At 53.7% G+C, this 15861-nt stretch overlaps 1 protein-coding gene across 1 annotated transcript in view; it reads left to right on the top strand.

Moving 5' to 3' along the window:
* The window catches only part of PWWP2B (PWWP domain containing 2B), a 66630-nt gene extending 51182 nt beyond the window's left edge, over window positions 1-15448 (top strand). The window contains exon 3 of the mRNA XM_063339551.1: window positions 14923-15448. The gene's annotated coding sequence lies outside the window, so the exon portion shown is untranslated. The remainder of the gene's footprint in view (window positions 1-14922) is intronic.
* Window positions 15449-15861: the final 413 nt, after the last annotated feature.

Below are 15861 nucleotides of genomic sequence, written 5' to 3'. Positions count from 1 at the left end.
TGTATCCGAATGGGTTTGGCACTCCAGCCTTCACCACGGAGGTAAAATGAACAAAATTTCCCCCCTGGCTGGTGGTCTTGATAATTGTTTTTATTCACGTATTCTGCATTAGATGTGGAAAATAGAACTGTGTTTTCTTTGCGGTCTATTGATTTCCAAGGACAAACCAGTTGAACTAAAAGATCAAAACAAGCTAAGGGAGTATAATGTGTTTTTAAGTAGATTTTTTGATTAAATCTTTTAAAGACTCGCACTGGAGATCCATGTAATTTTCCAAGGTTTTGAGTTCCTCTTCTTAGTTAAATTTCATGGTCAAAATTCAAGACTTTTCCTGTGATCCAGTAATGATAATAATTAGCAGCAGTATTTTTCAAGAGGCCAAGTGCAAATGGAAAGGTCGGTACATTCAGAACCAAGAGAAGAAATGTGCTTCTCCCAGAGCATTGTATCTCTCCGGCATTCACTTATGCGGAAGATTTAAACAAATGGGTTGGCTGGAATAAAAAGGAAAACTTTGGCTGTGTCATTTTGTGTCCATTTCTGACATCTGCGGCTCTGCGAGCTCAGGCCGATTACCTCTGAGCAATTAAACACCCCGCGGCAGTGCTCAGCAGCCCCCGGCCGCACCGAGTGAAGTCTCAGCGCCCGGGCCGTGCGGGCAGCAGCTCGCTGGGCGTTTCGCCCACCCTGACCTCCCGTGTGCATCGGGACGGGATATCGGAGCCGCCGGCGAGCGTTGCCCTCAGCCGCACCGGCTGCTGCACCTCCCCCTTTGCCGTCACCGCTGGCCCCCGGGCTCCAGCGCGACCAGCTAGGAGGGGAGCTCCAATATTGGGGGTTGTGAGAGAAGGGAATAAAAATAATAATACTAATAATAGAATCATAGAATCATAGAATTGCTGAGGTTGGAAGGGACCTTTAAGATCATCGAGTCCAACCTTTAGCCTACCCTGACAAGAGCCACTTCTAAACCATGTCCCTCAGTGCCCCATCTACCCTTTTTTTAAACACCTCCAGAGATGGTGAATCCACCACCTCCCTGGGCAGCCTATTCCAATGTTTAATAACCCTTTCAGTGAAAAAATGTTTCCTAATATCCAATCTAAACCTCCCCTGACATAACTTGAACCCGTTTCCTCTTGTCCTATCACTTGTCACCAGGGAGAAGAGGTCAGCCCCCATCTCTCTACAACCTCCTTTCAGGTAGTTGTAGAGGGTGATAAGGTCTCCCCTCAGCCTCCTCTTCTCCAGGCTAAACAACCCCAGCTCCCTCAGTCGTTCTTCATAAGGTTTGTCCTCCAGACCCCTCACCAGCTTTGTAGCCCTTCTCTGGACACGCTCCAACACCTCAATGTCCCTCTTGTAGCGAGGGGCCCAAAACTGAACGCAGTACTCGAGGTGGGGCCTCACCAGTGCCGAGTACAGGGGGATGATCACTTCCCTAGTCCGGCTCACCACACTATTCCTGATACAGGCCAGGATGCTGTTGGCCTTCTTGGCCACCTGGGCACACTGCTGGCTCATATTCAGCCGGCTGTCAACCAACACTCCCAAGTCCTTTTCTGTCGAGCTGCTTTCAAGCCACTCCGCCCCAATCCTGTAGCGCTGCATGGGGTTGTTGTGACCCAAGTGCAGGACCCGGCACTTGGCCTTGTTGAACCTCATACCATTGGTCTCAGCCCATCGGTCCAGCCTGTCCAGATCCCTCTGCAGAGCCAACCTACCCTCAAGCAGATCAACACGCCCGCCCAGTTTAGTGTCATCTGCGAACTTACTGAGGGTGCATTCGATCCCTTCATCCAGATCATTGATAAAGATATTAAAGAGAACCGGCCCCAGCACCGAGCCCTGGGGGACACCACTTGGGACCGGACACCAACTGGATTTACCTCCATTTACCACCACTCTCTGGGCACGGCCATCCAGCCAGTTTTTTACCCAGCGAAGAGTACACCTGTCCAGGCCATGAGCAGCCAGTTTCTCCAGGAGAATGCTGTGGGAAATGGTGTCAAAAGCTTTGCAAAAATCCAAGCAGATAACATCCACAGCTTTTCCCTCATCCACTAAGTGGGTCACCTTATCATAGAAGGATATTAGGTTTGATAGGCATGACCTGCCCTTCACAAACCCATGCTGACTGGGCCTGATCACCCTGTTCTCCCGCATGTGCCGTGTAATGGCACTGAGGAGGATCTGTTCCATGACCTTCCCAGGCACCGAGGTCAGACTGACTGGCCTGTAGCTCCCCGGATCCTCCTTCCAGCCCTTCTTGTGGATGGGTGTCACATTTGCTAACCTCCAGTCAGCTGGGACCTCCCCGGTTGTCCAGGACTGCTCATAAATGATACCAAGTGGCCCGGCGAGCACCTCCGCCAGCTCTTTCAATACCCTTGGGTGGATCCCATCCGGCCCCATAGATTTGTGCACCTCCAGGTGCTGAAGCAGGTCCCTCACCGTTTCCCTTTGGATTACGGGGGCTTCATTCTGCTCCCCATCCCTGTCTTCTAGCTCAGGGGTCTGGGTGCTCAGGGAACAACTGGTCCTACTGCTGAAGACTGAGGCAAAGACTTCATTAAGTACCTCAGCCTTTTCCTCATCCATGATCCCTATGTTGCCAGCTAGAGCACAGAGATAATCCTTAGTCCTCTTCTTATTGCTAATATGTTTATAGAAACTTTTTTTGTTGTCCTTGACAACAGAAGCCAGGTTTAGTTCTAGCTGGGCTTTGGCCCTCCTGATTTTTTCCCTCCATAGCTTCACTACCTCTTTGTAGTCCTCTTGAGTGGCCTGCCCTTCCTTCCAGAGGCCATAGATCCTCTTTTTTTCCCTAAGTTGCAACACTAGCTCCCTGTTTAGCCAGGCCGGTCTTTTTCCCCGACGGCTTGTCTTGTGGCACATGGGGACAGCCTGCTCCTGCGCCTTTAAGACTTCCTTCTTGAAAATCACCCAGGCTTCCTGGGCTCCTTTGCCCTGGAGGACTGCCTCCCAGGGGACTTTGTCAACCAGGCTCCTGAAAAGCCCAAAGTCCGCCCTCCGGAAGTCCAAGGTAGCAGTTCTGCTGACCCCTCTCCTTGCTTCTCCCAGAATCGAAAACTCTATCATTTCATGGTCACTGTTCCCAAGACAGCCTCCAACCGTCACATCCCCCACAAGACCTTCCCTGCTTACAAACCACAGATCCAGCAGGGCACCTTCCCTAGTTGGCTCTCTCACCAGCTGTGTCAGGAAGTTATCCCCAGCACATTCCAGGAACCTTCTAGACTGTTCCCTCCCTGCTGTATTGTATTCCCAGCAGATGTCCGGCAAATTGAAGTCCCCCACGAGGACAAGAGCTCGCGATCTTGAGACTTCTCCCAGCCGTTTATAGAATATTTCATCTGCCTCCTCATCCCGATTGGGCCGTCTATAACAGACTCCTACTACGATACCCGCCTTGTTAGCCCTGCCCCTGATTCTTACCCATGAACACTCAGTCTCGTTATCACCATCATTTAGTCCAAAGCATCCATAGCACTCCCTGACATACAGGGGCACCCCCCCGCCTCGCCTTGCTTGCCTGTCCTTCCTGAAGAGCCTATAGGCATCCATGGCAGCACTACAGCTACGTGAGTCACCCCACCACGTTTCTGTGATGGCGACTACGTCATAATTCTCCTGCTGCACAATGGCTTCCAGCTCCTCCTGTTTGTTGCCCATGCTACGTGCATTAGTGTACAAGCACTTCAGCTGGGCTATCGGTCCTTTCTCCTTTTTACTGGCGGGAGCCGAAATTCTGCCACCCCCAGACTTATTCCTAAGGAGCCTGGTTACGCCCCCTGTCTTTTCCAAGATAATGAACTATTAAAAACTATTAAAAAAGCTAAGAGTCTATTTGAAAACACTAACAATCTTTTTCTTACTGCAAAGGAAAAAAATAGAATTTTTTCATAATAAAGCTGAATTGAAGCTCATTGAATTATTTTTTTTTCCCACGCAAGATGTGGTTGGCACTTTTTGGAAAAACGCAGCTTCACTTAAATGCATTTTTGTGATTTTTTTTTTTTTAATTATTTTTAATTCATTGCAATGAAATTTCTGGTGGAAAAAATCAAAACAAATCATTTGATTGTGACACGTTATTTGAGTTATCGCTGCGGCTGGCAGTGAGTGGGCAGCGGGGCCCAGGCGAGTTACCCTGCGCGTCAGGCTGTGCTCCACCCACCGTGGGAGACACTGCAGTGTGGGCTCGGTGGCTCAATGGCTCGGTGGCCACCATCAGGAGAAAGGGGAGGTGAAACCGCCGCAGCCCCTCGTCTGCCACAGCCCGTACCTGCTGCTGGCCCGCCCGCCTCCCGAGCCCCGACCCATCGCTGCGCCGGCGCGGGGGTTTGTCCAGGGGCTGCAGCCCGGCGGGGTCTGTGCCCCTCACTCATCCTGCCAGCCGAGACGGCGGCGCTGGTCTCCCCGGGCTGGGAACACCGGGGCATGGCCGTGGGCTGCAGGGCAGGCAGGGAGGGGGGCACACACCCGGGCTGCCATGGGAATGTCAAATACGCCAGTGCGGGGTTGCGCTCAGTGGTTTGGTCTTGCTTTGGATTATTTCAAAGGCTGGTAACCACTGTTATATGCATTTTCGATAAAAATCCAGTTTGTGAGCCTAAGCATTGGCTTGGGTAACCGGCAACGACAGCTGGTGTGACTGCCCAAGGCTCCTCTGGCACTGCCGGCAGCTCGGGCAGGGATGGGAGCAGGGACGGGAGCAGCGTGGACAGGGATGGGAGCAGGGATGGGAGCAGTGTGGATAGGGATGGGAGCAGGGACGGGAGCAGCGTGGACAGCGATGGGAGCAGCGATGGGAGCAGCGTGGACAGCGATGGGAGCAGCTCGAGCAGGGCAGCCAATGCCGATGGGTCGACCCCTCTCGCTCAGGCAGCTCACATCACAGGCTCACTTGGAAAATGCAGCTGATCCTTGGTGAAGGCATAGGCTAAGGATCAGGGGAAATAGTTGGGATGCTGCTTTTGCATGTGAGAGAAGTGAGAAAAAGGAAAAAAAACACAACTTGGTTATTTCTGGTGGCTCACCTTGTGGTATTTACTGTCTGGGAACCACTGCGCTGCCGAGCACATCCCGGAGCAGCCTCTGCACCCAGCCGGAGGAAGCATCCCCCTCCCCTCCCTCCAGAGCCTGTGCCTGTGCCGGGCACGTCTATTTTCGCTTACTCGGGAAGCAGCTGGAGTCTAAATGGTACTTTCCCAACAGAGGAAAAGATGGCGTATTCTACTTTTAGTGAAGTCATTGTTTTTGTTGCAAAAAAAAAAAATTTGCTTTCTGTTTGTGTCTGCAGTCCATCCTATCCCCTGTGCAGCTATAAAAGTTTCCAACTTATATATAGGAAATTATAGCTTCGTATGTCCAAAACGCTGAGACACATCAAACCACCTTTTGGGAAAGGAGGCTGAGGTGAAACCAAAGCGAACACGCATTTCTGGTCCACGGTGCTGCTGCTGCTGCTTTTCTTCTAATTAATCAAGTGTGGAGAGTGAGATCCCAGAGGAAAGGATCGTGCCCACCGCAGGGGTACCCCGCAGCAGCGGGGCCGTGGCGGTGCTGGCAGAGTATGGGGCAAAGCTACTGGATCGAAATACTTCTGAGACTAAAGCAGAGATGTTAAACTGCAGAATTGCGTCAGTGAGTGCTCCTACCCCAAGCAAACCAGGTTGCTAGATTTGTGTTGCCCCTTTGCCGTGTCCCCAGCCGCGGTCACCCTTCTCCCGTTTCTCTGAGGGCGGCACTGCCTTTCCCGTGGTGAGGGACACTGATGCTCGGCCGTGGCTGGCCTGGTTGCTCCAACAACTTCTGAGGCCACTCTTGATGCTGGGGCAGAGGTTAGGAGATGGGTAGGTGATCCTGAACGAACTGGCTTCCTATTTCCCTGGGAAATGCCCTCCCAGCAGTCCGTTAACCGCGGCCAGGTGCGGCGGCGGCGGCAGGGAGGCCAGTCCCCCCTGGGGACACAGCAGGGACCGGGGCCAGGACCGGCAGAGGGGCTGCTGCAGCCAGGGTCTGCGACCCATCACCACAGCACAGCCCCTCCATGGCCCTGCTGCGAGACCAGCACCACGACCCGCAGGTGGCAGACCCGGAGTTAACGATTTCCAGGCTTCTCTTCGATTCATTTGGGGTTTTTTTTCTTTTTTCTGCCTTTTGCCCACTCAGCCCCTGCGCTTGCCCATGACCAGGCTTGTATGGTTGGACTCGATGATCTCAATGGTCCTTTCCAACCATGAAGACTCTATGGTTCTATGATCATCTCCCACGGCCAGGGCAGGAGGGGCTGAAGCCGAGGCGGCCTCGCGGGTCCCAGGCACGTCATGAGCCCCAGCGGGGAAGGGTCCGTTAGCGCAGCCTCGTCACCCCGGAGGAGGCACTCGCTTCTAAAGGCAGCAATTTAAGAGGAGGGTGTTTGAAAGGGCATCTCAAAGCCCTGTCAGCTCTTTGGCTTCTCAGGTACTTTTAGCACCGTGCTGTTATACCCAGTGCGATGGGTGAGGGACACCCAGGAGACACTGGGGAAGCTCCAGCTCACGTATCATTTGGAGAAATTTCGGAAAATAAAAGGGAGACTTGGGAATTTGGCAACCTCCCCTGCGTGGCTGGTGGCCAGCCCAGCCCTGCCCTGATGGCCGGGCTAAAACCAGCGTGACTGAGCTCCCACTGCGGCCGGGGCGCCCGGGGGACATCCCAAACACACTCCCCGCCTCTGCAATTGCTGCGGATTAGGGCGAGTGTCATGAAACTTCCTAAATTAAACACACTTTGGGCTTCAAACGGTGAAACGCTCCATGTGCCTCCAGCCGGGAGCTCTGCCCGGCGCTGCGGCACTCGGCGACTGCGGAAGGGACGGAGCGTGGGAGCCCCTGGCAGGGTCCCTGCTGCCACTGCTGCCTCTGCCCCATCGAGGGACAGAGCCTGCCCCCGTGCCCAGCCCCGAGCCCGCTGCCACCCACCCTCAGCAAGAGCCGGGGGGGCTGAGATCCAGTTTAGGCCTCCAGATTTATGCTGGGAGTGTCCCATGATGTTTCCAATTTACAGGATTTCTTGTGTAATTATTTTCTTAGCCACCCCTCGCTGTTAACAGTTTTTCTTATGAGTCACTAAATAATGTGTAATTTATACAGCTGTATTTTGTGTTTGGAATAAGCATTCAGCTTAGCCACCGTTGCAAAGAAAGTTTAGGACTTTTGTAGAAATCTGTCTCAGAGCCCATTTAAAGCAAGAGAGATGATATTGCTGTAACATGAGCAGAAATGCCTGTCACCTTCCTGTAATTAACTGCACAGTGCTGTGCAGATGAACCTCCTGCTTTGGAAATGTTCTCATTCCCTATTAAATCACTTTCCTGTAAGCATTGTCCCCTTGTCCTCCTGCATTTTGGATTAGAAGCCGCTCCAAGACGCCCTGAAGCGGCACTGCTGGCGGAGTCTGGTGCAGCTACACCCACCACTGCGCATCCCGACAGCCAGCTCCCTCCTTTCCAGCAGGTCGTGGCGGTGCCTCCGAACTCACACCGTTTTTGGACCGCGCCACCAAGAGCACCTTTCTGCCCGCTGGTTTAAATTAGGTGGCCCAAATTTAGTCTTTGAAAATTGACATAAAAGAAGAGGTAAATTTTATGTCCTCACCCCTCTGGCTGGGAATAAGGGTGCTGCCATCAGCCGCTGTGCAGCAGATGAATTAGTCTGGGAATCCAGTGCCGTGCCTCAGGGATGCCACTGCGAGAGCCGGCGCCGTCCCCGTGGTGGGGGGCTGTTGGCCAGTGCTCCGTCACGCCGGGGGGCGACGGGCCCATCCGTGTGCCCCCCAGGGTGGTGACGCGGGGAGAGCCTGGGGCTGCGCAGGGCTGGAGGAGGACGTGGGCGAGGGTGCGCGCCCCCGCAGAGCGAAGGGGGAGACAGGCAGCGGGCAGAGGGAAAGTGGCTCGAGGTGACTTTTGGGAGCAGTCAGTGATGCACAGCCCGGGCTCACGCGGTGCTGAGGACCACTGGGTCTCTCCTGGAGTGTGTGTGGCCACCTCCCCCCGGTCCTGGAGGGCACGGGGCCAGGGGGAAAGTGCGCTTCAAAACTCCAGTTTAAATCCAGGGCTGTCGCAGGCATTTGTGCAAGGCGAAACCGCGACCCAGCAGCTTTCGGAGCGTGGCAGCCACTGCCCCCAGGACCCTGCCACCTGCCAGAACACATGCCAAGGGAAAACGGCAGCTGGTGGAGGGGCAGGGGGCGCACAGGGATGCCGAGTCTCGCCGGCTAACGGAGCACCGGTGACAGCTTTCCCCAGCCGGTGGCTGGCGCCTCCACGTGCCGTCCCACAGGGCAGGGGCAGGGGACGGCCATCCCCAGGGGACACAACCCTCCGCATGCACCGGGGCTGTCTCGACAGCAGGCCAGCTTCCGAGGCAGCAATAGCTTTTAGAATGGACTGGATAAAATCCAAGGGTATAAAACACTGCAGAAAACACTGGAAAATGGGCTCGTTCTGACCGCTAGAAAATGGAACCAGATTTGATGGTTTTTACTGCTTTGTGCCATGGCCAGCTGGGGAAGGAGCACCCGTAGAGCGGCTCCAGCTCCTCCTTGGCTCCTCTGCCGAGTTAATACCGTAATGAGCCGCTTGGCCTCACTTCTGTCACTGGATAGGCCCCAGGGCTTTTTTTTTTTTGTCTTTCCTGCGGCTATGATGAGAGCTTTAGTTGGTGCTAAAATTCAGGTTTTGGACCACATCTGAAATCTTCTGGCAGTCCCCGGAGTGGCAGTATATTTAGGCAAAATTTGTTGGATAATTTTGAAAAGACCCGACAACAAGCAGCTGGACTACTATGTCCATGGCAGATGTTTGTTAGCAGGGAAAGAGTCTTCTACAGATGTACTATATACACTTTGTAAATCATTTATTATATAATTAAGTTGCGGTTTCCACCGGAGACTCGTCTGGCCAACCCTTTGCTGTGTACTGCCGGCCGGCTAGTGTGCGTAACCATGGGATCCTGGGGGGCTAAACGTGGATTTCTTTGGAGTCGGGGAGTCCAAAAAATGTTCCCAGGCCACGTAGGAACTGCAGGACTGGCTCAGTGCTCAGGAGATTTAATCTAAGGGTTGGCTTCGCACCCTTCACGAGTGCTTGGTTTCTTCCTGGCTTCCTTCCCCCTCTTCCAATCAATAATGTAAAATATTTTGAACAAGGAACAGATGTTCCAGTTCACCTCATCTCACTGATGTTCTCGTTTATAGGTACAGAGAACAAGACGACTACACACGAGGGTCCCAAAGCTCCATTTTTTGCAATAAAAATAGATTTTAGGGGACTCGCTCTTTAAAGTTGTTTTTCATAGCTATGAAAAGAATATGGAAATGTTTCCCTTTGGTATGTCTACCCCCTTCCCGCTAAATAAGTGATTTCCTTTTCTCTTTGCTGATTAGGAAGTTCTCCTCTGGAGGTTTGGCTTTGATGTCTCAGGAAACCAAAAGTCAAATTAGCAAATCTACAGGAAAGCATTAGTGCAGCTCCATTCCCTGGGCCTGAAATTCAGGGATTAACCCTCTGACTTGATTCATGCTGGCTTCAAGCAGGCAAGAAAATGGGAGCGCTGTGTCTCATTTTCAGTGAGCCCCGCGTTCCCGCCCGGCGCTGCTGGCCAGCGGAGCAAACCGGGCGATGGGCACGGAGGGTGCCGGAGCCTGGAGAGTGTCACACGCTGCTGCTGGGGGACAGGCACGGGGCGTCCCGCCATGCCCACGGCTGCCCCGACCCCGCAGCGCGCTGCGCCCTGCTGGCACAGGGACCCCGGGGAGACGCTGCCGGGGCCGTGCTGTGCCGTGCCGTGCCAGGCCGTGCTGTGCAGTGCCATGCTGTGCCGTGCCGTGCCATGGGGCTGCCTGGGGCTGCGCTCCCCACAGCTCGGCAGACCCCGCTCTGCTGTGGCAGCTGGCCCCAGCTGGGCCTCTCTGATGGAAAACTGGGCATTAAATAAAACCCCTGAACTCCAAAAGTGTCAGGGCACCGAAGCTGAGGGAAACCCCTGGCTGAGACGTATCTGCTGTGTGTTCCTTCTCCCTGGAAAACTCAGCGGGATTAGTTCTACTTAACGTGTTTAGGGTTGTTCAAAGTTAATGTGACAGAGCTGAGCTCTGGATGTTTTACCTTCTGAATAAATACCTCTGTTCCTGCCAGTCTGGCCAAGCAGTGCCCCAGGCATCCTCCCCCCGGCCCCTGCCAAAGGCGGATCAGAGCCCTTCTGCCCTGACTCACACAGCAGCGACCCTCGGCAGGCCGGGGCTGGGCATCACTCGCTTCTCCCATCCACTTCTTAGGGCAGAAACACAATTCCCACTCGGCATTTGTGTGAAACCAGCGCCCGCGGCCCCATCCCTGTCCTGATCCCTGTCCCCGTCCCCGTGGGCTGGCAGGGACAGCGCGGACCCGCCAGCCTTCCCGAGCCCAGGCAAGGGCAACGTGTTCAAGGTCTGTGTCTGAGCGCTATTTTTCCATTTCCTTTCGTTAAGCAAAATCTCTGCCTGTTTATCTGAGCTATAAATAGTTTCCTCTGTGTCTGCGTTTGCTCTTGCTGTGGTCAATAACTCGCGGTGTTGGGGTTTGGGGATGGGGTTTTTTAAAACTGATTATTTTTTGGCCTATCTCTAGTGTCAGAATGGAGTGCAAAAACAGATTAAACAAGGAGAGATTAAAGTGAGAGATTTATAAATGGGTCTAAAAATAAACCCCGGGTTCCTTAAGCCAACACGGGTCTGCCGCACGCGGTGCAGCTCAGCGCCTTTAAAAGTCATGAGTCCCTTGACTTCTGTTGATGGTAGAAGCGAGGTGTATAACCCCTCTGACGAGCGCGTGTGTGTAGGGCTGGGGAAGGGGGTGAATAAGCTGTTTCAGGGGCTTTTACCAGTTCTGACCGAGCTCATTCCCAGGCCGCTCACAGAGCACAGACCATGTAGCAGGACTTTCTCTGAGTTCAGCTGCACCGACTGTATTCACTTGTTTAACCACCGGCAACACACACAGAGAAATGAATTCCTACTGCCTCAGCACACATTTTCCCAGCACCAGTCCTGTGCTCGAGCCCTGCCGGGGTGCAGAGAGCGAGCCCTCGGCACCCGGGCACCTGCTCTGGGGATGATGCCGTGCAGAGTTTTTAACGCCCTTCTCTTGCAAGAGACATAAGAGATGCCAACCCCTATCGGCAGGGGGGCTGGGAGCGGGTGCCCGTAAGAAGCCCAGGTGCCGTGGCATTCCTGATCTGATTTCTGCCACCCCGGGCAGTGAGGCCGGGGCTGAGGCCGGACCTCGAGCTGGGGATGCCCCCGCCGGTGCCCGGGCCTGCAGGAACGGCTCCACTGGGGACGCGGGCTGCTCCGGGCAGCGGGAGAGGATGCTCTGTGCTCCACTCCGGGCACCGGGAAGGGTTGGAGGGCGCGAACGCCAGCGCCAGCGCAGAGAGGGAGCCGCGCCGGGGTCCTTGGGCAAGACCTGCCCCCGGAGGAAATGGAAAATCACAGATCAGGGGAGACTAAAGCTGATTTCTGAACGGGGAGGTCATGCCTGAATAGCACAGAGGAATTTTCTCTTGTGCGGCCCGGCGGGGCGGGGGGAGCCGCGCAGACAGGCCCGGCGTGCCCTAATTAGTGTGTGTGTGTAATTTCCTATCAGAGGCATTAGCAACACGTAAGGTGTGGAGTCATGGAAAATGTGGAAAGCTGGCACACTGGCTTGAAAACTAGCTAAACAAGAACTAACCTTCTGCTTCTGTAGGTGTATAATTGAGAAGTGTCAATTATATACGGCTGGTGCATAAGAGGATTACTGCGCTACAGAAAAGACTTCTTTGTCTGGAAAAATTACCAGTTGATAATGGAGATATTCCCCTCCCTTCTCCACTGTGTAAACAGCATCGCTGTATTTGCATTGCCGTCTCCCTCCTGAAAGCGGGAATGCCTTTGCTGGGCATGGGCGTCCCGCACCGCCAGCACTTTAACCGCTTCCCCGCTGCTCCTCGCTGCCGCTGCTTGGCAAGAGCTGCTTTTGCGAATCCCAGCAGCAGAAGGAAGGCGAAAACCAAAGAGCCCGCATATTCCTAGATGTTTTATTTAGCATGCAGTGTCAAGCAGAATTAGCATTAGTCACCGTGAAAAGCTTTCAATTCCCGCTTTTATTTACAGAAAAAAAAAAAAGGTGATTGGTTTGGCTGTAGGCTTTGCATAAATTTTTCACAAATAAAGGCTGCTAGTACTTATTGACATTTAGGGCTTTGTTCAGGGACAAAATGTATGACATTTGGGGAAACAAGACTTTTAAATGTAGTGAGTTTTAGGAAAACTAAGAAAGCGTTTCCTGAATGAATTTTCAGGTTGCTAAGTCCAAGCCAGCAGGTAGCGATTGAGTTGTTGCCCTCTCCTACGGGCTTTTACACGCATGAGAAACTGTGGCCCAAACCCATCTGAAGTGCGGAGCACCAGGGTCTGTACAGGCCGTAGCTGCAGTACCAGCCATGGGCGCGGGCCAGTGCCCAAAAGGGGAATCACAGATTTTTGTGACATAAATTGTGTCTAACTTGTAAAACCTAACTTTGTGTGAGTTCTAAGCAGAAAAGGTGCGGTGTTTCCCTGGCTCTGGTTTGAATCCCTCCCAGCATTCTCCATAACGTCTGTCTTTTCACTGCAGATGGGGCGACTTGGCTTTACGCTGCCCGTTATTTCTACGCCTTCGGGGTGATGCAATAAGGAAAAGCCAAGGGAGACTGGGCATTGATTCCTATTAAAAGCCAAACCAGCTACCCCCTGCTTGCCAAAATGGGGCCCCTTTTTTCACTGAATTTTGAGTGACTGCCTGGCAGACATCGCTGGCGCGGTGGGCACAGGTGTGTGCCGCAGCTCCGGGGGCTGCTGCCTGCCCGCTCCCACCCACTCCTACTCACTCCTACCCACTCCTGCCCGCTTCTGCCCGTTTCTGCCCACTCCTGCCCATTTCTGCCCACTCCTGCCCGTTTCTGCCCACTCCTGCCCGCTCCTGCCTGCTGCCTTTGCCCAGACGCAGGAGCTCAGGGGCTCCGCTGGGTCTTGGGGCGTTTTGCTCCCATCCCGGCTGGGTCTCAGGGTGTTTTGCTCCCATCCGGGGTGGCGAAGGCAGGACCACAGAGTTTCAGCCTGTGGCCTGGTGGGAAGGGCTGGCACTGGCCGTGGAGCTGCTGCTGGCCACGGGCACTGACGGGCGAGAGGCTTCGCTGTGGCGCTTCAGCGAGTGGGGTGACAGTGGCAGGGGATGACGGAGGTTCTCAGTGGCCCTCGGGGCGATGAGGGAAAGTCCTCACCAAATTCCAGGCTTTTACGAGAGCTTTTGCCATGAACTTGGCTCGGTGTAGGGCGGCTCAGGGCAGGGAGGCCGGGAGGGAGGACGTTACAGGGGAGATTGCTCTGGGGCCGGGGGCTGTTATTCATGAGCAGGTGGACTTTGCTGCCTTGTGTTAGTGGGGACGATCAGACACCCCCAGCAGGGACCCGAGGGGCGAGGAGCGACTGGCTGGAGGACACCCCGACTTTGGCAAGTTCAGGGACCAATTGCAGCACTGACGGGAGCTCCCTGGGAAAAAGCAACACTGAGAAAAGTGCTGCTGGTCAGAGTGTCAGGGTCAGAGTGTCCCACCAGGAAAACGTCCCTCCACCTTGCAGCTCTCCACCCCTGCCGCCGTACCGGCCAGCTCTACTGCAGGGGTGGGGTGAGATGCTCTGGAGACACGGAGTCCCGTGGCCACCCTGGGGGACCACCCCAGCCACCCCTGGGGACCATCCCTCACCCAAGGACACGGCTGTACCCAGTGGCGTAGAATAAGAGAGAAAAGGAGGTAGAAAGCAAGTGTCACCAGACCCTGTGGGCACAGAGCCCCGGTCGGGGCCGGGGCCAGGGCCAGGGGTGCCGCTCACCCCAAGTGACGGCCACTCACTGAAGCCCCCCCGTGACAGTTCTCAGCTCACAGATTTTCCATTCCAGCATGTTTTTATATGAGTCTATTTTTCCACATCAGATAACAGCTTAATAACAAAAACTAATTAGAAGTAGACTACAAGTTCTCTTGTTTAAATAGTTAGGAATAAAATACTCCTCAGATTCTTTCTCCTCCACCGCGTGAATGGTGGATTAGGTGAAGCGCTGCCACGTGCGAGGTGGCTGCGTTTCCGCCCTGGAGAAGGTTTCGGTGGCTGTTTCCCTCTGCCTGTGCCTTGGGCCGCCTAACGCTGAGCTGCAAGGGCATCATCACGGTAACAGCCCCACGGGCTCCTTCACCTGCAAACGTCGTACTTTAAATTCGTGACTCTAATTTGGATCTTGATGTCTGGTCTGGGCTGAATCTCTGCCTCGCATTATCGGGTGACACCTTGAGTTTTTCTTTAATAATTTAATTTATACTTTCAGATTTGCCAAATTTCTGCTCACAACCAACCAGTTTTTCTCAGATACTTCAAAGTGCGGGTTATCTCTGGCATTGCTCCCTGGGTAGCCAAGAGCAGATTAAATCACTCCGAACGCCACGACTTTCCATGAAGCACGCCGAATGGTAACGGCTGTGTCACATTTCCGCATGGCACCGCCACACACACCAGGCTTTGATGCCAGGGGTGTTATTAGTGAAATGGCCTCATCTGAAATTAAGCCTCGCAATGCGACTGGCTCTGGCAGACACTGGGAGCACTGGGGTCTTCCCCGATTCCTGGCGTCCCTGTTGCTGACTGAGGGAATTCTGATGTACATTTGCAAAGTATTTACTCTTTAGTTTCAATGTCTATGATGGATATTTCTCTAAAGCTTTCTTCTCAATCAAGCTAACTCTGAATGTTACCTTTTCTCTGATTCGGTTTAATCCCAGCCTTCCCGTCTGTGTTTTGCAGTGATCTGGGGCGCAGTGGGGCGGCCGGGCGAGGGCAGCCCTGGAGGAAACGTGCAACGTGCGGCGCAGGAGCCAGAGCACCCTGCAGCATCCCAGCAAGGGCCACTGAAGTGCCTGGGCAGAGGAGAACGTCACCCCGAGCCAGCTGAAAACAGAGAAACATTAACATCACCTTCAGAGAGAGAGAAAAACGAGCTCCGTAGGTCATATGTGTAATTCAGGGATAAAGTTTCAAAGTCTGGATTTAGAAATGAGAGCCAAAGGCTCTGAGAGGTTAATCTATCGCTGACACCAGGCCGGTGACTAACTAAAAACATCTGCCCCAAAAACGTACAAATCATGGTTCATTCACGAAAGTCAGAAAATATTTCGTAACTTTCATGACTTCAGAGAAACTCCTGGGATCCTGTTTGCTGCCAGCCTTTGTTCGAGGGCTTTGACTTACTCTTCCATTAGGGAGGTTTGCCCCGAAAGCATGTCGGCTTTAAGTTTATCTTTGAAACAGCTGAATAAAGAGAGATGCAATTTTGACCGCAATTGCGTGTTGCTCCTCTGTCACCCGTCTGTGAGGGCCGCGCGGTGCCGCCGCAGCGTGGGCACGGCCGGTGGGAAGGGAGCGGGAGCCCTGCCTGCCCCGCGGCTGCCCGGGGGCTCTCGGGCCGGTGGCCAGGAGGGGAGGCAGCGTGGCCCGATGGTGGTCTGAGAGGGGAAATAACATGCCGGGGACTGCCTTTCCATCAGTCCTCGTCCTGAGCACGAAGGGCATTTTGTGAAGCACTGACAGAGAGCACACGCTGCACAATAGGAGCAGATCTAATTAAAAAAATAAGATATTTGTGTGTATACATAGATATATATTTACACTCATATAGCTTGCTGTGGTTTTACAGAGAAATATAATACGAGAGATTCTGACTGCGGTTAGTTTGCAGTTTTAAAT

Source organism: Chroicocephalus ridibundus, chromosome 6 (assembly GCF_963924245.1).
Source record: "Chroicocephalus ridibundus chromosome 6, bChrRid1.1, whole genome shotgun sequence".
Taxonomy (NCBI): domain Eukaryota; kingdom Metazoa; phylum Chordata; class Aves; order Charadriiformes; family Laridae; genus Chroicocephalus; species Chroicocephalus ridibundus.
This window is presented reverse-complemented; position numbering and strand designations above follow the sequence as displayed.